Genomic DNA, 23,345 nt, shown 5'->3' with positions numbered 1-23,345 from the left:
CAGGATGCCTTTGTTCATTAATCACGAAAATCTTGTACAGGTGCAGTAAGCAATTCAGAAAGTTTATCGTACACATATGTTACATATAAACACAGGCGATAGGAGTAGGAGTAGGCCATTAAGCTCCTTGAGCCTGCTCCACCATTCAATATAATCATGGCTGATCATCCCACTCAGTATCCTGTTCTCACTTTCTCCCAACATTCTTGAGCCCTTCATCCCTGAACACAAGGGGATTTGAGTATAGGAGCAAAGAAAGGTTCATAGAGTCATAGAGATGTACAGCATGGATACAGACCCTTCAGTCCAACTCGTCCATGCCGACTAGATATCCCAACCCAATCTAGTCCTACCTGCCAACACCCGGCCCATATCCCTCCAAACCCTTCCTATTCATATACCCATCCAGATGCATTTAAAATGTTGCAATTGTACCAGTCTCTACCACATCCTCAGGCAGCTCATTCCATACACGTACCACCCTCTGCGTGAAAAAGTTGCCCCTTAGGTCTCTTTTATATCTTTCCCCTCTCACTCTAAACCTATGCCCTCTAGTTCTGAACTCCCCTGTCTCAGGGAAAATATCTTGCCTATTTATCCTATCCATGCCCCTCATAATTTTACAAATCTCTATAAGTTCACCCCTCAGCCTCCGATGCTCCAGGGAAAACAGCCCTAGCCTATTCAACCTCTCCCTAAAGCTCACATCCTCCAACCCTGGCAACATCCTAGTAAATCTTTTCTGAACCCTTTCAAGTTTCACAACATCTTTCCAACAGGAAGGAGACCAGAATTGCATTCAATATTCCAACAGTGGCCTAACTAATGTCCTGTACAGCTGCAACATGACCTCCCAACTCCTGTATTCAATAAAGGAAAGCATACTAAATGCCTTCTTCACTATCCTCTCTACCAGCGACTCTACTTTTAAGGAGCTATGAACGTGCACTTCAAGGTCTTTTTATTCAGCACCACTCCCTAGGACCTTACCATTAAGTGTATAAGTCCTGCTAAGATTTGCTTTCCCAAAATGCAGCACCTCATATGTAAATTAAACTCCATCTGCCACTTCTCAGCCCACTGGCCCATTTGATCAAGATCCCGTTGTAATCTGAGGTAACCTTCTTCGCTGTCCACCACACCTCCAATTTTGGTGTCATCTGCAAACTTACTAACTATACCTCTTATACTCACATCCAAACCATTTATACAAATTATGAAAAGTAGTGGACCCAGCACCGATCCTTGTGGCACTCCATTGGTCACAGGCATCCAGTTTGAAAAAGTTGCCCCTTAGGTCGCTTTTATATCTCCACCACCACCCTCTGTCTTCTATCTTTGAGCCAGATGTCTTGTTGCAAATGTATCGAGCACAATACTCTCAGTGCAGTGTCATCATACATATATAAATGTATGTATGATGACACTGCACCTAGAGTATTGTGTACCGTTTTGGTCTTCTTGTCTAAAGAAAGATGTAGGTGCCATAGAGGGAGTGCAAAAGAGGCTAACCGCCCTATTCCTTGAATATGTGGGACAGTCTTAGGAAGACCATTTAAAACTAGGATGGAGAGGTATTCCTTCACTCTGAGAAGATAAAAGAGTGATTGCGTTCAAGGCAAAAATCAAGAGATTTTTAGATAATGATAACAACAAGGAATATGAGGGTAGCACAGAGAACTGCTATTAATGTTGGTGACTAGTTATGATCTAACTATCCTGTTTAGCAGCTTCAACAGAATGATTGGGCTTTTCCTCTTCCTGTGTCACTAAAGCAGACTCCTTTTCTCAACTGTTGAAGTAGCTTTCAGCTGGACAGCTTGACAAAACACAATTTCTCTTGCTGTGCAGTCACAAGTATTGCAAAAGTTTTCCAACTCCAACATTGTAAAATAAGGCTCTTATTCTTCGAATTCAGCAATAAATTCAATACCCTCACTGACTTCAAGTTTCCCTCATGCGTGAAGCATTTCGAGCTTCCTCTCCCTATTGGCAAAAAGGAGATCAATATGAAGGATTTAGCTACTCCAGAGCCTGCAACCAATGGGCTGGGCTGCTCCTCAAGATGTTCTGCAATTTATTTACAGCAATGAACTTCATGACAGCATTTAAACCACATGGATTCCATTAACCATGGGCTTACTGGCAGCAGGTAGTGAAAAAAGCTTCCCAAAGTTGAAACTCATAAAACCATATTTGCGGTTGACCCTTGCTGACCTTACTGTCTACTGAGAATGATCTCAATCAAGATATGGACCTCTCACAGCAACCTCAGAGTCTGCTGCAGCAAATAAACAAAGCTTTGTCTTCTGAGTGTTGGAGCCTTGGTGAACAAAGCATATGAAGTCATTGTTCATTATTCTTTCTGTATTTGTCATTCATTTTATTTTTATTGTTTGATTTTTATTATTTATTAATTAATAGAATTTGATTTACTTTCCACTTTTGTTTTAACCTTTGAGATGATAACTTTATTCTGCCATTTACACCAGAACTACAGCATATTTAAACTAAAACAGTGGGGGCAGCACGGTGGCACTGCTGCCTCACTGCGCCAGAGACTCTTTCAATTCTGTCTGTTGCACATTCTCCCCGTGTTTGCGTGGGTTTCCTCTGGGTGCTCTGGTTTCCTCCCACAGTCCAAAAGATGTGCAGGTTAGGTGAACTGGCCATGCTAAATTGCCCATAGTGTTAGGTGAAGGGGTAAATGTAGGGGAATGGGTCTTGGTGGGTTGTGCTTCGGCGGGTCGGTGTGGACTTGTTGGGCCGAAGGGCCTATTTCCACACTGTAAGTAATCTAATCTAATCTAATCACAACAGCATTTGACTCAGGGTGTGGTTTTACCCAACACAGCACTATCAACAACTAAATCTCTACTTGCTGCGATAGACTGGTCAACTTCTGAATATTTACATGGTTCAAAGGGGGTTTCAGGGTGACAACATAAAATAATCTACTCGCAGGCGTGTATCCACATTTAATCACTCTAGGATTATTCCCTTATTCTGCAGCTATTGTCACATGATGCATGTTTGAGTGTATTCTCCACGTACAAGATCTGATATACAGTCCATTTCTCGTGCAGAGCTACCTGTCCAAATCTGAAATCTCATTCAAGCAAGACAGTGACAATCATCAAGATGGCTACCATATACTCTCATAGTCATGGCTACCAGGTAGATAGATCTTGTCTTTTGGAGGCACTTAGCACCAAATGTTCGGGGCCAAGTTCACCATCTGTCCATTTGAGGTGCAGGGTGTTAAGACATGGAATTTTTCAGTATCCTCCATCTCCACTTTAAAAATTTGATGAACTAAACGGGTTCAATTTCCTTTCCATTGCACACAATGCTGATACTCTGAGGGAGTACAATACTTGGTGACAATGTCTTTCAGACGCAGTTTCAAAGAAATGGCTAATATTTATTCTTGGCAAAAGAGAGGACTGCAGATGCTGGAAATCAGAGTTTAGATTATTGTGGTGCTGGAAAAGCACAGTCGGTCCACCAGCATCCGAGGAGCTGCAAAAGCCCTTCATCAAGACTGAAGGTCCTGATGTATCCTTCACCTATCACAACGGAGACAGATATTCTGGGCATTGTCTCATTGCAGCTTGTGGGAATTATGATGTGTTTAAATTAACTGTTGCATTTTTTTTACATTACAGCAATGAGTACACTTCACTGGCTGGAAAATGCTTAGTGATTGTGAGAGCCAATTTAGCTCTTTCTTCCTGTCCTTTTGTGTGGTATTGAAAAGACTTGTTCAATAGTCTGTATCAAATATGGAATTCTAATAACCACTGTAAGTGTTGCATTACAGCACTGTAATTACACACAAATAAGGTAGTAGCGTTGTTAGTTTAAAAGAGAGAGAAATGGACAAACAAGCAGAATAATGCCTTCACAAGGGAAAAGAAGCTGAGACTTTAAACAGCGGACCATTGAGGAATGAGGACAGAAAAGACAGTGCATCAAGACGAATAAACTTCAATAGATCAGGAACAAAGGCAGGGTAAGAGAGATGAAGGAATTCTAGCAATGAGATGCAGACCGTGCAAAATAAATGTACTGTCAAAAGATATGTAATTGCACATTTGATATGGAACTTGTTTTGTTATGCATATTAATAGAACCAAAACTAAAAAAAGAAAAAGTTTTACCGATGCATTTTTTCTTTAGATTGGCACCACAATATCCAAGCATAACACAAGAGGCTTCTCAACACTAGATTACACACTTTTCATCCTATCCTAGGGGAATTGTTACAAGTGAACCTCTTTAAGGCCACAGTTGAATTTGTCAGATCCTGCCTCTGGCTTTTAATTTTGTGAGCTTCATATAAGCTTGAACATTTCAGATTTAAAATGTTTTTACAGGGCTTCAAATGTCACAAGGTCAACTTGTAATGTCGGAAATAGCCTTGCAAATCCATTTTTATGACAATCTTTCTTTGTTGCTTTTAGAATCTTTGCCCTGCTGCTCTGGAAGAAAAAGAATTTAACACTGGAATTCAGATGATGCACAACTGAATGAATTAAAAAGTCAAAAAGCAAATTGTAAGTATTCCTAACTATCAATTCCTTGGTTAATTGAATGAATGTAACTCCCAAGGACATGTTTTATTTTTTCCAACATTATTTTGTTCAGATGTCACAAATTGAAAAATGCACATCAAAATTACATTTATTTTTAATTAATATGTGAGCTTTCCTTTGAATGCAGCTTTGTATCACGATTCATCTATCAATTATTTTCGCAATTTTTCAACAGTAATAGTTTGAAACAAGCATCTGCTTAATAGTGTCAATATTATTTGCTGCAGTGTATATTTATATTTGAGAAGACTATAGAGAATATTATTTATAGAGTCTTCAAAAATATAAATAATTGTTGCCGTTTACAAGGTCAGAAAACAAATTTGATGTTTTTGTGCATGGACCTTGCAATAGAATCATATGTATACAGAGAGTAGTTGTTGGAAATACCACCTATATTGTAATGGGAGCTCTTACAGTTTCTGCAGCTCAAACGTACACTGTGTAAAGACTAACCCAAGAGGCATCCAAATGATTCTCTCAATGACTAATTGCAAATGCATCTTCCCCATTTTGCAAAAATACTTAGCTATTTATTTATTTTTAATACCATTTAAAACAATTTCCATGCTTTATAAGACTTAGACTTCAGAAAGTGAAACGTTGGAGAGGAAGACACATGAATAGAAAAGGTTTACAGGGACATAGACCAAACACAGGCAAGTGGGATTAGTTAATTTTAGGATATCATGGATGAGCTGGACTGAAGTGCTATATAACTTTATGACTCTACAATTCTATGACTCTAAGTACAGCTAGAAATAAACAATGAGCATTGTAGCTATGCCATCCATAAAAAAACATTTTTCTATGGCTAATACATTTACAGATGTGTGTTCTCAACACCATTACTAAAAATAGCTCCCCTAATCCAACTCTGTGTGCACAGTTCTACTCATGACAGCAGCTTCTCATTGGGAAGATAAGGAGTTGTGGTGAAGAATCGCTTGTTGGAAGGAAGTCTTCAGGACCACTCCCAAAATATTTAGAACGTCCATGTTTGACATCAGGCATCAATACAAGATCTACAACAGAAGCATGCCATTCAGCCCACCGAGTCTGGCCCACCATTCAATGTGATCATGGCTCATCTGATAACCTTCAACTCCAATTTCCTGCCTTTTCTTCATAACCCTTGATTCCCATTGATTTCAAATCTGTCTATCTCAGCCATGAATATATCAATGACACAGCCTTAACACCTCCCTTTGGTAAAGAATTGCACAGATTCACTACCTCCTGAGAGAAAAGTACCCTTGTCATCTTTTGCATAAAAGGGCAATGTCTTATTCTGAGTTTGCACCTTCTAGTCCCGGACCCTTCCACAGGGGAAACAATCTTTTCACAGCTATTCTATCAAATTGCATAAGAAACCTGGATGTTTCAGTATGGTTGCCTCTCATTTTTCTGAACTCATCACTCAATCCTTTGAGGAAAGGAGTTGGGAATTCATGTTGCAGTTGCACAAGATATTGGTGAGGCTTTTTCTAGAGTAATGAGTCTAGTTCTGGTCACCCAGTTATAGAAACGATATTATTAAGCTGGAGATGTTTAAGAAGAGATTTAACAGGATGTTGCTGGGTGTGGAGACTTGAGTTATAAAGAAAGGCTGGATGGACTGGGATATTTTTCCATTGGTGAGGAGGAAGCTTGAGAGGTGATCTTATGGATGTTCATAATATCATGAGGCCCTAGGATGGGGGATTTCAAGACCAGGTGACACATTATTAAGGTGAGAAAAGAGAGATTTAGAAAAAACAGGAGAGGCATTTTTTTACACAGGGGGTGGTTCTCAGGTGAATGAACATCCTGAGCAAGTAATGTATGTGGGCACAATTACAACATTTAAAAGACATTTGGATAAGTACATGGATAGGAAAGGTTTGGAGAGATCTGGGGCAGGAGCAGACAGGTATGACTAGTTTAGTTTAGGAATAAGTTTGGCATGGGCTGTTTCACGTTGTATGACTCTATGACTATAAGTGTAGGACCAACCTACTAAACGTCTTCTCATAAGACAATCTCTCCATAGCAGGGATTAGCCTAGTGGACTGCCTTCAATGCCAGTGTACTTTTCCTTAGAAAGTCCCAGGGCTCATTCCAAGCCACATGCTTGGACACAGACATCTGACATGTGCCAGCCTCTAAGAACCCTCATGGCACATTTGATGCATTTGCAATACATTTCTGTACTTCAATGATTCACCATGGCAACTATTCTTTTAGTGCTGTAGTAAGGGTACTTCATGCTCAGGGACACTGAGATCATGGACTGGGCCAGGTTATCTCTTTGACCTGGTTGCTTACTTTCTTAGCAGATACCCAGTTTGAGCTTACATGGATGCTCACAGAATCACTGCATTGACTTTTAGTATCTTGCCCCCTTAGCCAGATATACTGGCCTCATTGTACTGATGCATTAAAAGGCTGGTCATGGCATTAATCAACTCCAGATTAAAGTGGTGCTGGAAAAGCACAGCAGGTCAGGCAGCATCCGAGGAGCAGAAAAAAAACGATGTTTCAGGCAAAAGTCCTTCATCAGAAATGAGGCAGGGAGCTTCCCGGGTGGAGGAATAAATGGAGGGGGTTGTGGCTGGGAGAGGTAGCTAAGACTACAATAGGTAGTCAGGACATGGTTGAAGAGCTTGAGGGCAGAGGAGATGGCCTGGGGTTGCAGTGAGAGAGAGACTCACTGAAATCCTTGTAGAGAGAGGAGGAGAACTTCAAGTTATGATTTGGAGATGCCGGTGTTGGACTGGGGTGTACAAAGTTAAAAATCACACAACACCAGGTTATAGTCCAACAGGTTTAATTGGAAGCACACTAGCTTTCGGAGCGACGCTCCTTCATCAGGTGATTCTTCAGGCATCTTTGCAAGAGGAATCGCCAGTATCAACTCCATTAATCATTTTGCCATTAATCAACTCCAGGTGGTAAAAACAATGACTGCAGATGCTGGAAACCAGATTTTGGATTAGTGGTGCTGGAAGAGCACAGCAGTTCAACAATTCCAGCCTCCCCACTACTCTTGACTCACTCCAATTTGCCAGATCCTCGTCAGATGCATTATCACTTGCCCTTTATGCCTCCCTAGAATGTCTTCACACCAAGAACAGGCTACGGAAGAATCCTACTCATTGACTACAGTTCAGCCTTCAACACTATTATCCCTTTGAGACTGATTACTAAACTTACTGATCTCAGACTAAGCCCCACTCTCTGCAACTGGATCCTCAGTTTCCTGACCCACAGGCCACAATCAGCGAAGATTGGGGACAATGTTTTATACTCACTAACACTCAACACTGGAGATCCCAGAGGTGCGTACTCAGCCCCCCCCACATCATATACCCATGACTGTGTCGTCAAATACCAGACAAATGCCATTTACAAGTTCACTGATGACACCAACATAGCCGGTCAAATCTCAGATAGTGATAAAGCAGACTACAGACGGGAGGTGAAAGGCCTAGAAAAATGGTGCACTGAGAACAACTTAGCTCTCAATGCCAGCAAAACCAAAGAACTCATTATTGACTTTTGGCGGGATGCTACTTGTGCCCCCCTGCACATAACAGCACAGAGGTGGAATGAGTGAAGACTGTCAAGCTCCTGGGAGCGGTCATCCACAACAAGCTTTCTTGGACTCTTCATGTGGATGCACTGGTTACAAAGACTGAACATTGTCTCTTCTTCCTCAGGCAGCTGAGAAAATTTGGCATGACTGTGAATACACTTCTGGATTAGTGGTGCTGGAAGAGCACAGCGGTTCAAGCAGCATCCAAGGAGCAGCGAAATCGGCGTTTCGGGCAAAAGCCCTTCATCAGGAATAAGCTTGAATACACTTGCCAACATTTATAGGCACACCATCAAGAGCATTCTGTCCAGATGTATCACTACCTGGGATGGCAACTGCACCATTCAAGATCAATGATGGTTACAAGGAGTGGTGAACTCAGCCCAGACAATCACAAAGGCCAATCTCCCATCTACCAGACCCGTTGTCAAGGAAAGGCTGCCAGCATTCTTAAAGATACTTCCCACCCTGTCAATGTTTTTCTACTACTGGGAAGAAGGTACAGAAGCCTGTATACACACACACACACACACACACACACACACCATCAGCTTTCCAAAATAGTTTCTACCCTACTGTTGTTAGAATACTAAATGGGCTCTCAAACTCTTTACGTTTGTCTGTACCTGTGTTTTTGTTTTTGCCACTGTTTACCTATTATTTACTAATCTATGCTACTTAAGTATGTGATCTGCCTGTGTAGCTCGCAAGACAAAGCTTTTCACTGTGTCTCGGTACACATGACAATAATTTAAATTCAATACAATTCATTGTTTTGCCATTTAGCACAGACACAAAAGCAGGATACTTGTCAGGGTGGTTAGCAGTCCTTTGTGAAGTCAAGGGAGATAGACCTTACTCAGCAGCTTCTGTTACACTAAGCCAAGGGCAGCCTCCAATACCAGGCTAAGAGTCAGCCATCCAGGGTAATCAGAGTCTGGATCCTCTCCTTATAAAAGGTGAAGAACCAAATGTCAGGCAGCACACCACCTGTCTTAAGTCTTTCTGCCCTGCTGTGGGCTGTTTTCCTGCTGGAATGAGAAAGAGGCAGGTGTGAAAGGGAGATGAAAATGGGTGGCACAGCTGTTACTGTTGGTGCAGGTGAGATGGTGAGATCAGGAAATGTAGTTGGCATGCAGGATTGGTGTTATAGGGTGGTGACAGTGAGTGAGGGAAGATGTTGCAGGCAATTGTGAGAGTGGTAGAGCTTGGTGGATGCAGTTGCAGAGATAGAGTGAGTAAAAGGTGTTGGAGACTTAGTGCCACTTATACTGGCAGAGAGGAGAATGTCATTGACCACCTTACTACAGTGCTGTGCATTCCTCCGAGTCAGCTGAGACTGACTCAGGTGGCAACCTCTCACAAGGCTGGTGTTGTGTCCTCCACTGCCCATGTTAATGGAAGAGATTGCCTCACCTCTGTACCATCGCCTCAAACTCAATTCTCCAGGTCACTGCCCACAAAGAGGGATGCCAATATTCAAGCAATGGCAGGAGCCATGTCAGGATTAATAGCACTTGTCCAAGTGCACAATGGTCTTTTGAAGGTGGTGTACTTGCCAGTGTTTCCAGTCCAATCCAGGATTTCCATCAGTTGCAAGGAGTAGAAAGGAATTAGAGTTGGACAAATTAAGCGCCATATGGATGGGGTGGATAATGAATTAGGTGATTTTGATAAGATGTGATGAGAAAATTTGTTAGGCTTTATGGAGGAAAGTCCATTATGAAACTCAACAAAACTGACACCTAACCAAAAAAAAATATGGTTCACCCCAGAGCTGTTCCACCCAACACCACTGTCTTGTATATAATCTTCTTGTGTTTTCACCATCTATTTCTTTCAGCATTTTGAAAACCTATCTCTTTTCATCTACTTTTCTCCCATACAAACAAATTCCATTCAGAAAGGCACTCCACATTAATTTAGATCCTTCTATCTTGAATCATATTTGCTGTTCTTCTTTGAAATTTCTTCACCATATAAATAGCTCTATGAAGACAGAATAATCTAAAGTGCACAAACTGTTCCAAATATGGTCTCATTGATAATGTATTCATGGTTTGAATAACTTGAGCTGACATGATAATTGAATGGCCAATATGCACAGACATATCATTTTCCTTTTCTACTTTATTAATGGATAACATTTCATTCTGTTCAAGATTATGTGCCATGTGCCACTGAGTCATTTCTGATGTTTAGCTACTTAGTTTCTGCATATCTTTGAATGCTATCATTCTTTTATATACTGGCCAGTTGCCTACATGACTTTGTTTAGTACATATTGGAAATATATATTTGACTGGACCTGAAATTTACTCAGTCTTCACTTAATCAAAACTGAATATGAAGAGATAATTTACTATTTCCATCTTTTTTTATTTTTCATGTTGCTTTTTACATTGGTTTAAATTAATATTGTTGTTATCTAAAAGATTCCTTTCAATGTCCATATGAATTGGAGGATTTAATACAAAAAGAGGCGGTTTCCTATAATGTTTATTAAAGCCTTTAACAAAGGAAATATTTGCACAAACACTCAATTCATGAATAATAGATATGCTAATATCTCTCTGAGCAATAATCAATATTCACCATTTTTGAAGTTTAGCAAACTGACTTGTACTAAGCTGAAAATATGTTGCTGGTTAAAGCACAACAGGTTAGGCAGCATCCAAGGAACAGGAAATTCGACGTTTCGGGCCAGAGCCCTTCATCAGGAATGAGGAGAATGTGCCAGGCAGGCTAAGATCAAAGGTAGGGAGGAGGGACTTGGGGAGGGGCGATGGAGATGTGATAGGTGGAAGGAGGTCAAGGTGAGGGTGATAGGCTGGAGTGGGGTGGGGGCGGAGAGGTCAGGAAGAAGATTGCAGGTTAGGTGGGCGGTGCTGAGTTGAGGGAACCGACTGAGACAAGGTGGGGGGAGGGGAAATGAGGAAACTGGAGAAATCTGAGTTCATTCCTTGTGGTTGGAGGGTTCCCAGGCGGAAGATGAGGCGCTCCTCCTCCAGCCGTCGTGTTGTTATGTTCTGTCGATGGAGGAGTCCAAGGACCTGCATGTCCTCGGTGGAGTGGGAGGGAGAGTTAAAGTGTTGAGCCACGGGTGGTTGGGTTGGTTGGTCCGGGCGTCCCAGAGGTGTTCTCTGAAGCTTTCCGCAAGTAGGAGGCCCGTCTCCCCAATGTAGAGGATGCCACATCGGGTGCAGCGGATGCAATAGATGATGTGTGTGGAGGTGCAGGTGAACTTGTGGCGGATATGGAAGGATCCCTTGGGGCCTTGGAGGGAAGTGAGGGAGGAGGTGTGGGCGCAAGTTTTACATTTTCTGCAGTTGCAGGGGAAGGTGCCGGGAGTGGAGGTTGGGTTGGTGGGGGGTGTGGACCTGACGAGGGAGTCATGAAGGGAGTGGTCTTTGCGGAACGCTGATAGGGGACGGGAGGGAAATATATCCCTGGTGGTGGGGTCCGTTTGGAGGTGGCGGAAATGATGGCGGATGATACACTGTATGCGGAGGTTGGTGGGGTGGTAGGTGAGAACCAGTGGGGTTCTGTCTTGGTGGCGGTTGGAGGAGCGGGGCTCAAGGGCGGAGGAGCGGGAAGTGGAGGAGATGCGGTGGAGGGCATCGTCGATCACATCTGGGGGGAATCTGCGGTCCTTGAAGAAGGAGGCCATCTGGGCTGTACGGTATTGGAACTGGTCCTCCTGGGAGCAGATGCGGCGGAGACGAAGGAATTGAGAATATGTGATGGAGTTTTTACAGGGGGCAGGGTTGGAGGTGGTGACTTGTACTAAGGTATGTTTATCATTATTTTACAACTTAGTTTGGAAATGAACAATCTGATCCAACTGGACTGGTCACCAATACAAACTGGTCAGCTGCTGAATGAAAACAATGGAGCCAACATTCCAAACCCATTCATACAAAGAAAGGATACCAGTTATTTTGGATGAACAATGTCACCCTGAAATAAAAGCTGTGAAGAAAATTGAAAACCATGTGGAATAGGGGAGCTACAATAAGAATTATAGAAAAAAGATACAGGAAGCTCAAGAAGTTAGTACTTTTAACACATCTTGGGGGAGATTAAAGGTCAGAGTAAATCATTTTAATATTATATAAACAGAGAGACTGAGACATTGGTCATTGAAAGGTGAGTGCAGGTTGGACTACAATAGTTAATTGTTATAGTGGAGGCTGTGGACAAGGTACCAGTGGTACAAGGTAAAAACAATTACTGCAGATGCTGGAAACCAGAGTTTAGATTAGAGTGGTGCTGGAAAAGCACAGCAGTTCAGGCAGCATCTGATGAAGGGCTTTTGCCCGAAACGTCGATTTTACTGCTCCTCAGATGCTGCCTGAACTTCTGTGCTTTTCCAGTACCACTCTAATCTAAACTACCAGGTGGTACAAGGCAACCTAAGGGTAAATGACAATGGATCGATACAAACAGGGCTTTAGACAAAATGGTGGGAGAGAACTCTTTCCATACTGAGGCACCTTTGTGATCCTCCATCTATATTGCATTCTACATCTCTTTATTTGGATAGAACTCCCAGAGAAAATGCCTCAGGAATGTCATTGAGGCAAGCACAGACTTGTATACAAATGGAGTTGGAACCCAAAATGATCATTTCAAGATTATGATCTTCTGATGTTGTTCTTTTTTTTATCTCCAATGCTATCTGACCCACTGAAAACATAGTTCCAACACGTTTAATTTTGTTTTATATCTATTACACTCTATGTTTCCTCATCTCACTGATACAGCTTCAATATTGCCAAGAACCAAGCACTTTCAGAAGGTCAACGGTTTCAGCCTGCCAACTAAAAGTGGCTCGTTTGTTCCTACTGTTTTCTGTCCACTAGCTAACCCTCAATCCATACTCTTCCATTATTCCCTCCAGCCTTAACTCTGTGCAACCTCTTATGTGACATCTTTTTGAAATTCTAAATATACAAATCCCCTGGTTTCCCTTTATCTACCCAGCTAGCCAATCCCCAGCTAGCCAGAACCTCTCAAACTCTAACAGACATGATTATATTTTTATGTACTGTCCCATGTTGATTCTGGCCAGTCATAATCTGACTTACTTAAAGTCCTCTGTTACCCTCTAAACTGCACTGTAGCAACTTAGACAAATAGCACCTTGTTTTCTATTTTCCTCCTTTCTTGAATAGCAAACTAATATTTTCAAATTTCCAATCCATAGGCAGTGATTCATGGAACTGGAGAAATTAATGAGACTAAAAGTTGATCAGATCATAGGACCTGATATTCTGCATCCAGCAAGAGGTGGCTACATAGAGTTGATGTATTGGTGATTATCTTCCAATATGCTCAGGTTCTGAAGTATATCCTATAGATTGGAAAGTAGTAAATGTCACCACAAGTTTTAAAAAGGGAATGAGACATCACAGAATTACAGAACCGTTAGCTTTATACCAATGGTAGAGAAACTGCCAGAATCTGTTGTAAAAGATGAGCTAAAAGGATACTTGGATAATAATGATCTGTGTGCATGTAGAGCATAGATTGGTGAATGGGAACTCATGTTTGATGATTTTGTTGACTTTGAGGATGTGAGGAACAAAATTGATCAAGGAGAAGCAATGAGAACAGTTAGTGCTGAAGATGAGTTATACCAGATCGAAATGCTAACTCTGTTTCTCTCTCCACAGATGCTGCCAGACCTGTTGAGTTTCTCTAGTGTTCTCTGTGTTTGTTTTAATACTTGCAACCCCAGCTGTCCAAAATTTATATTGAAGTGGGGACTACATGTAATATTTCCAAATTTGTCGAAGATATACAGCTAAGTGGGAAAATCTGTGTTGTGAGGAAGATATAAAGCAGCTTCAGGAGGATTTACACAGACTTAGTGAGTGGGCAAGAACATGGCTGATGGAATATAATATAATTCCTGAGCCACTAATAAATTCTAGTAGGCTCAGTGGTAAGTGGTGACAAGTGGCTCATTACTAGATGGTCTTGCTTAACATAAACTAAACAACTCATTAACCTCTAGCATTCAAAGTCTTGGAACAGCTTGTCCCTGTAGTGTTCCAATTAAAAACTTTGCTGTCAATGAGTCTATATTTTTTTAAAAAATTCCACCATTTAGAAACATGGGAAAGAAGGATGCCATTTAGCCCTTGAACCTGTTCCATCATTTAATTAAAGCATGACTTATCTATCCATTAACACCAGCCACCCACCTAGTTTCCAAAATCTTTGATTCTTTCTTATCAAAAAATTATGAATCTCAATTTTCAATTGACTTTGCCCTCAACAGCTTTTTATTGAGACGCAGCTCCATATTTTGCACCCAATTGGCTGTCTACAGGGTAATGTTGCTAGATATCATCTGGAGAATTGGCAGTATGACAATCTTCAAAGTCCAGTTTGCAACACCAAATGATTCTGAATCTCAATAAGGCATTGTGTAAATTGGAAGACCCCACTGCTTGCTCAACAACCCTTTCCAGAAGTTCACAGGACAGAACTCTTAAAATTGAATCTCAGTTTTCCCTCCCTTTCATTGGGCTCTGTTGAGCCTCGGTTTTGGTCAGCCACCTTCTCCATCTCTGCAGGCATAAATTGCTTACGCATTCAGATAGCTCTCCACTCATGCCATAGTTGTGTTCCAGCTTAATAGAAATAATAGGGTCTATGGGGTTAGGGGCAGACCAACAAAAAAAAATTACTCACAATTGGTCAAAAATCACCCGAAAGTCGAACGCAAAGTATAGCACAGCCTGAATGAAGGTTGAAATCATATTTATTAATGAAACAGAAGCAAATTTAACACAGTACATTTCCAAAATGTCAGAAAGCTACTCTCTACAGTACCTCTCACAGAGAATTGCTTTGTCAGTAGCTGACATCAGCACATGCACAGAATGGCGTGGATATTTCAGCGTGACATCAGCACATGCACAGAATGGCATGGACATTGGCACTTGCACAGAATGGCGTGGATATTTCAGCATGACATCGGCGCATGCATAGAACAAAGCACATGAACTGATCCCCGCTGGAATTGCACTTTTGCGAACAGAGGCAAGCATACTCCAAAATACTGTTCCCTAGTTCTTCAGCGACGTTATAATTAAATTGCACTGCCAAAACATGAAGAACCTTTAGGTAGTTCTGAGGTGTAGGAATTCTCAAGTCAAGTAATAAGCAAGATGCCACAGGCAAAATTTAAATATTCAAATGAGCTAACCTTGTATTGTAATTTATGTGCAGCAACATTCAACGATTAAGGAGCAGTTGTCCCAACGGCACTGCATCATTCGTGCATTCTTGACCCCATGCTCCCTACTGACTGATACACGGACTGCACTGTCTCTCATGGCATTTGTTGCCTGTTTATTTGATCCTAATCTTTACTGTTGGGGTTCATGGCAGTATGAAGTAAGGTACAGGGACTCAAATGAGAAAAAGAACAGACAACAAATTAAGGACAAAATTAAGGTTCAAATCTATGAGTCACAAAAGACGTGCTGTAATAACGATTGTCTATGTTTGGTATTGAGAAAATGTAAAGCAGATAAAAAGCTAAAATTCTTATCAATTCAAAATGCCTTAACTAATTATGCATCCATGTAATGTCTGTTCAGTTTGCACTTGTTTAAATAGCAGAGATGCTCATTAGCTGCAGTATATCTGTAATGCTTCAGTAAACAGTTTAATAGCTGTGATGTTTAACCAATTTCTGGAGTCTTTGTAATTTCAGCTTTAGCAGCTCATTAATGTTTTTTTCTGACAGTGTACAGATGATTTTACTGAAATTTGACACTGTTCATCTTCTTAAATACACTTCTCCCTCCTCCACACAACACACACACACACACACACACAATGCCACAGTTTATACATCTATGATGAGGGACTGCTCAAATACAAATAGAATAGTCTCTACACCTCTACAATATAGGGTTAACAAGTATTGCTTAAAAGTAATCACTGTATGTACTTTTACATATTGCAATTTTTGGCACAGTTGTACAATTTCGATTTTTTTATTGCACTGAAGTGTGGCATTATCAAGGATTTATTATTGTCGCTCAACCAATCAGAATACAGGCATTTCTTTACCACAATAATCAGCATCACATCACCCATTAGAGAAACCTGGCAAATAAAGATAAGCAGAGCAACTGTAAAACAATGTTTGAGTAGCTATTCACATGGGAATAGGGCCTAATCATTCAAGGTTGTTAAGGAAAATTCAAAAAAAAACAATGCTGAGCATTTTCTAATTAAAATGTCCTAAACAATGTTCTTAGAATTTATTTTTTTCTAAACTGATAAGCCATTCTTTAAATGTTTTCCTAATTTTTATTAGCCTTAATTCCTGGGGCAATAAAGTTCCAGACATGATTTTGGGGAAAAAAAATCCTTATTTTGTACAGGAATGCTTGCAATAATGGAGGGTTTTCATATCAGTTCTACTGTTACAATTTGACTCTTTGGTGATGTAACTAAATTGTAAGGAATTTGGTTTATTTTCCTGTGAATGAAAAGCAAGTCAGCTATATGAGACAAAAAAAAGTTGCTGGAAAAGCTCAGCAGGTCTGGCAGCATCTGTGCAGAGAAACCAGAATTCACGTTTCAGATCTGGTGACCCTTCCTCAGAACTGATAATAGCCAGCAAAATATGGTTTTATGCAGAAGATAGAGTGGAGGAGGGGATAAGGAGTAAATGATAGGTGGAGATGGGGGCCAAAGAGAGACAACAGTTAGACAGACAAAAGAGTGGATACCGATCTGGCTAGGAGAATGAATAGCCGTTAATGGAGACTGCTAGTGGCTAATAATAGGTAGTGAGTAATGGCAAGCTATGTTATAACAAAGCCTGTTGTGTGAGGTAGGGGGCTAAGACATAGGAGAGTTCAGGCCCTAAAATTATTGAACTCCATATTGAGTCTGGAGGGATGCAAGGTCCCCAAGTACAAAACGAGGTGTTGTTCTTTCAGCTTGCACTGAGCTTCGCTGGAGCACTGCAGCAAGCCTGAGACAGAGATGTTGACCAGGGTACAGGGTGGTGTGTTAAGGTTGCACGAGAGGTATGAGTGAGTATATTATGTCAGAACAGATGACAGGGTTAAACAATGCTTACAATTAGTTATGTATTGGTCAAATGTGGGTAACATTTTGAGAAATACATTTGTACATATAGCCATCTTGCAGTAGTCGTGTGAGATCCACCTCTGTCATAAGTGCTTTCATTTTATGTTGTAGCAGCCATTAAATCAATTGCATGAAACATAATATTAAAAATGTGAAGTTGAGATTGAGTGAATTTTCAGAACAGCGCAGGAGCAGCTACTGTAAAATAAATAGATACCCATGAAGAATTAAAACTGTACCCCTGCAATTTTGAATTACTGGGTGAGTCAGAATGGCTGTGAATTTTCCTAATCCTGCTGTTTTGGAAATGAAAGGAGCTATGAGAGAGAATTGGAATTCCCCCCCCCCCCCCACACACACACACACATAACATAACTGCAGAATTGATTAAAAGACTGAGCAGATAAGTTTATCAACCCTGTTATCGGTCCTGAGGATAACATGCTAGAAGCTGTATTGCACTAAAACTAACTGAGGAATGATGAATCCATACAGTAAATATTTTGAAAGCTTTGAAAATATACTTTCAACTTTCTATTAGTGTTGCTTCTGAATGGTACGTGCTCAACATCACAGAATGGGGAAACAGGAAACCTTGATCAGTCTAACCTGACACATCTTGCTGAATCATGAAAGTCTGAACAACTGACAGCTCGTGTCATCAAAGATACGGTTATTACAGGTACAAACAATCCTGCTGTGAGTGACATCTGCTGAGAGGGAGGAAACACACTATTAGGGAAGCTACCAACATGTGTAGAATCCCTGAAATAATCAATCAGCAGCTAATATGGGTGGCACAGTGGCTAGCACTGCTGCCTCACGGCATGAGGAACCCAGGTTCGATTCCTGCCTCGGGAAACTGTCTGCATGGAGTTTGCACATTCTCTCTGTGTCTGTACAGGTTTCCTCCGGGTGCTCCAGTTTTGTCCCACAGTCCAAAAATACACTGGTCAGGTGAATTGGCTGTGCTAAGTTGCCAATCATGTGAGATCTATTAGTCGGGGTAGGGGAATGGGTCTGGGTGGGTTACTCTTTGGAGGGGCAGATATGGACTTGTTGGGTCAAAGGACCTGTTTCTATACTGTAGGGAATCTAATCTAATCATAATATGTATCAAAGGGTAAATGGATGAGGGTTTGCATTTTGCTGAGAGACAGTCCATGCCAAACAAAGACAACATATTGGGAAAAATGTGAGATTCTTACAGAAAAGCCAGCATAAGGATCAAGGCCAGAAGACAGAATATAAATAACTTGGAAAACTGAGCTACTTTTTTCAATAAGCATGAATAGCAAGAAATGATCTTGGATGCGAAGAAGTAGAATCATATTCATAGAGGTAAGAAATAACAAGATGAAGCAGACACTGTTGGGAACAAAAACAGAAATTGTTCAAAAAAGCTCAGCTGGTCTGGCAGATTCTGTGGAGAGACTACTAGACTACTTTGACCTCTTGGCCTACCCACACAGCTACTAATGAACCTAAAGGACCCTGTACCATCAACCAGCAAATCAAATATCATATACACATCCAAATAATTTATATAAATGACACCAATGGCCTATGACCAGTGGCATGCCACAAGGATTGGTGCTGGGTCCATTGCTTTTCATCATTTATATAAATTATCTGGGTGTGAATGTAGGAGGTATGGTAAGTAAATTTGCAGATTGCACCAAAATTTATGGTGAATTGGACAGCAGAGAAGGTTATCTCAGAGTACAATGGGACCATGATCAGATGGGCCAATGAGCCAAGGAGTGGCAGATGAGGTTCAATTTAGATAAATGTGAGATGTTGCATTTTGATAAGGCAAATCAGGGCAGGACTAATACACTTTAGGGTAGGTCCTGGGAAATGTTGCTGAATAAAGAGACCTGGGGTGCAGGTGCACAGCCCCTTGAAAGTGGAGTTATAGATAGACAGGGTGGTGAAGAAAGAATTTGGCAAGCCTGCCTTCACTGGTCAGTGAATTGAGAATAGGAGTTGGGATGTCATATTGTGGCTGCACAGAACATCGGTGAGGCAACAATAGATACTGCATTCAATTCTGGTCTCTCTGTTATAAGGAAGCATGTTAGACCATAAGACCATCAGACAGTGGAGCAGAAATAAGGCTACTCAGCCCATCAAGTCTGCTTCACCATTCAATCATGCTGACAAGTTTCTCAACCCCATTCACCCCGTAATCCTTGATCCCCTTGACGATCAAGAATCTATCTATCTCAGTCTCAAATATACTCAATGACGCAGTGTTCATAGCCTTCTATGTAGTGAATTCCATAGATTCACCATTGTCTAGCTGAAGAAGTTTCTCCTTGTCTCCATTCTAAAAGGTCTGACTTTACTCTAAGGCTATGCCCTTGGGTCCTAGTCTCTCTTACCAATGGAAACATCTTCCCAACATCCACTCTATCCAGACCAATCAGTATTCTGTAACTTTCAATTAGGTTCCACCTCATCCTTCTAAACTCCATCAAGTATAGTCCCAGAGTCCTCAAACATTCCTCATATGTTCAGCTTTTCATTCCTGGGACCATTCTTGTGAACCTGTTCTAGAGCCAGCACATCCCCATGAGATATGGGGCCCAAAACTGTAAACAATCCTCTAAATGATGTCTGGCCTTATGGAGCCTCAGAAGTACATCCTTGCTTTTATATTTAAGTCTCTCAAAATAAATGCCAACATTACATTTGCCTTCCTAACTAGTGACTCAACCTGCAAGTTTACCTTGAGAGAACCCTGTGCTGGAACTCCCAAGAGTTTTTGCACTTTAGACTTGTGAATTTTCTCCCCATTTAGAAAATAATCCATGCCTCCATTCTTCTGACCAAAGTGCATGATCTCACACTTTCCCACGTTGTACTCCATTTGCTATTTCCTTGCCTCGTCTCCTGACCTGTCCAAATTATTTTGCAGCCTCCCTGCCTCATCAATACCATGTGGCCCTCCATCTATGTTTGAATCATCTGCAAACATAGCCAGAAAGTCCTCAGTTCCTCATCTAGGTTATTAACATATAATATATCAAGTGAAAAGTTGTACTCCTCACATTGACCCTTTAAGTCTCTCAAAATCCTGAGAAAGACCATTTTTTACCCACTGTCTGCTTTCTGCCAGACAGCCAAGATTCTATTAATGTTGTGAAACTTGAAAGGGTTCATAAGAGATTTACCAGGATGTTGCTGGGTCTGGAAGGTTTGAGCTGCAGACAAAGGCAGTTTTACGCTGAGGCTCATTTTCCCCTGTTGTGTAGGAGGTTGAGGGGTGACATTATCAGGTTTATAAAAGCATCAGGGGCATGGATAAAGTAAATAGACAATGTCTTTTCCTTAGAGTAGGGGAGTCAAAAACTAGAGGGTATATATTTAAGGTGAAAGGGGAAAGATTTAAAAGGCACCTTTGGGCTAACTCTTTCACACAGAGGGTGATGTCTGTATGGAACGAGCTGCCAGAGGAAATTGTGGAGGTTTGGACAATTACAACATTAAAAGGCATCTGGATGGGTACATGGATGGGAAGGGTTTAGAAGGATAGGAGCCACATGTTGGCAAATGGGACTATATCAGTTTCGGATATCTGGTATGCATGGATGAGTTGGATTGAAGGATCTGTTTCTGTGTTGTATAATTCTGCGACTCTGTTCAAACAGTCTAATTGCCAGGGTGCAGTTAAGAAAAATTTACAATGTTAAATAAATTTAATATGCAAATAAAACAATTTTCATAAGCAACTCGATCATTCCTAAACTATTCCTGAAGCTGTTTTCCATTCCACTAATTGATAAGGCCTTTATTCTTCCATTATTTAAAACTTCTTTACATCTAATCACCTTGTAGAGATTAGGTCATTGTAATATCCAGGCCTTACTTAATTAAAGAGCCTTTCAAGTGATACTTTACTGAATCCCCAATTTTCAATTCCTTTCTATAGTTTAATCAGGCCGTGGACAAAATAAAAATGATAGGATAAAGAACAATCCATTCATAAAATATATGGTGTTAATGAATTTAAAGATTGGAAAATTGTATATTTTTGCATCAATGCATCTTGTCGTGATCTGCTAGAATTTTGTTGATCAAACGTATTGGGTTGAATCTTACATTCTTATGACCAAGTCCAAGTTGCATCAAGTCTTTGGAGGGTTTGTCACCATCAGGCCAAACTCGCCTAATTAATTATCTACCATGCCTCCATGGAGTCTCTCATGTCTGATTTATATCCCATCTTATCATGTGCCTTTGTGGAACATCTGCTGAAAGACGTGTGGCCCTTGTGCCTGTACCACATTTGAATGCACACAGCGCACTAGAACAAATACTCTTAGTTTGGAATGATCCTGTACAGTTCCTGACATGCGGTCCAGTCCTGACAGACAGTAGGAAATTGGCACTCCATTTTGTGGGCAGGATCCTGGAGGTCCTGCTGGAATGGTTGGGGTGTAGGGGCAGGACTTCCTCCTCTCTCAGGACCAGCAGTGAACATCAAAACACTAGATTGTGCATGTGCGAAAGTGTGAGTCTCAGCAGTGTGGAGCGCATTATCCTCTGCCACCTACACTCAGACCCCAACACCAGAGAAATATTTCCCTCCCCCTCCTATCAGCACTCTGCAGAGGCCAGTCCTTCTGCGACTCTTTCGTTAGGTCCATGCCCACTCCTCCCATACCCTCAACAACCCACCTTCCCCTGCTGGTAACTTCCCTTGCCACTACACACCTCCCCCCTCACCTCCATCCAAAGCCCCAAAGGATCCTTCCACATCTGTAAGAGATTTTCCTGCACTTCAGAACATCTCATTGACTGTGTCCGTTACTGGTCTCCTCTACACTGGGGAGATAGGTTTGCACAACTTCAGAACATGTCAGGGAGCAGCTCTGAGACACATGCACCAAACAATCCCAGCGTCCTGTGGCCAATCACTTCTATTTCCCCTCCCACTCCTACTCCCCCTCCCACTCCATCAAGGACATGCAAGTCCTGGGCCTCCTCCACTGCTAAATCCAAGCCACCTGACGCCTGGAGGAAGAACACCTCATCTTCTGCCTTGGGACCCTCCAATCACACGGTATCAATGTCGGCTTCACCAGTTTTCTCATCTCCCCTCCCCCCCCCATCCCAGATCCAATTTGGCCCCACACTCTTGAACTGTCCTACCTGTCCATCTTCATTCTCACCTACCTGCTCCACCCTCCCCTCTGACCTATCGCTATCACCGTAATCTGCACCTATCTATCACCATCCCAGCTGCCTTCTCCATAGCCCCACCCTCCTATTAATCTCTCAGCCCTCTTACACCCCCACCAACATTCCTGATCAAGGGCTTATGCCTGAAACATCGATTCTCATGCTCCTTGGATGCTGCCTGACCTGCGGTGCTTTTCCAGTGCCACACTTTTCAACCCTGATCTCCAGCATTTGCAGTCCTCACTTTCTCCTAGTGTAGAGGAATGCACAGCACTGATGGAAGAAGGTCAATGTACATCTGCACTCTGCCAGTTTAGTACCACTGTCTTCTCCCCAATACTGCACATCACTCAGTTGCAGCCTGCACCAACCCCACTCACTCGCTCTCACCCATTCCAAATTGTGACAGCACTAACCCTGCATGACCTCAGTGCTACCTACTCACTTGCCTGGGACATCTCCCCACTTACACCAATAGTAATACCTCGGTCACCCAATTTTTATCTCCTGTAATACCTGCCTGTTTCTCAATCCAGGATGCAAGTAGCCCACAGTAGGGTAGAAAGAATCCAGTTGGGTGGTGGGCTGCTTGGCCTTCAGCTCTCCATGGAAAGGAACCTGACTCTTACTGTCCTGAGCAAGCTGTGGACTGGGAGCAGAGGCTGCCATGACATCACTGTACTGGGATTCCCCCGAGCAAAATCTATTTCCCTTGACTTCACCCAGACCTCCCGATGACCATGACAATCTTTCTGGCTTTGTGTGTGTGCCAAATGCCAAGGCAAGACAGAATTTATATGAACTTGGCATCTCTGACAGAAAGGGCTAAGCTCAAAAAGAAAAGGCAA

The 23,345-nt window shown here is 41.7% G+C and overlaps 1 protein-coding gene across 1 annotated transcript in view; it reads right to left on the bottom strand.

The window, feature by feature from the left end:
* Positions 1-23,345, bottom strand: part of LOC132819159 (dihydropyrimidine dehydrogenase [NADP(+)]-like) — a 744,611-nt gene that overhangs the window by 346,667 nt on the left and 374,599 nt on the right. The gene's annotated exons all lie outside the window — the stretch shown is intronic.

The sequence above is a fragment of the Hemiscyllium ocellatum genome, chromosome 9 (genome assembly GCF_020745735.1).
Source record: "Hemiscyllium ocellatum isolate sHemOce1 chromosome 9, sHemOce1.pat.X.cur, whole genome shotgun sequence".
Taxonomy (NCBI): Eukaryota; Metazoa; Chordata; class Chondrichthyes; order Orectolobiformes; family Hemiscylliidae; genus Hemiscyllium; species Hemiscyllium ocellatum.
This window is presented reverse-complemented; position numbering and strand designations above follow the sequence as displayed.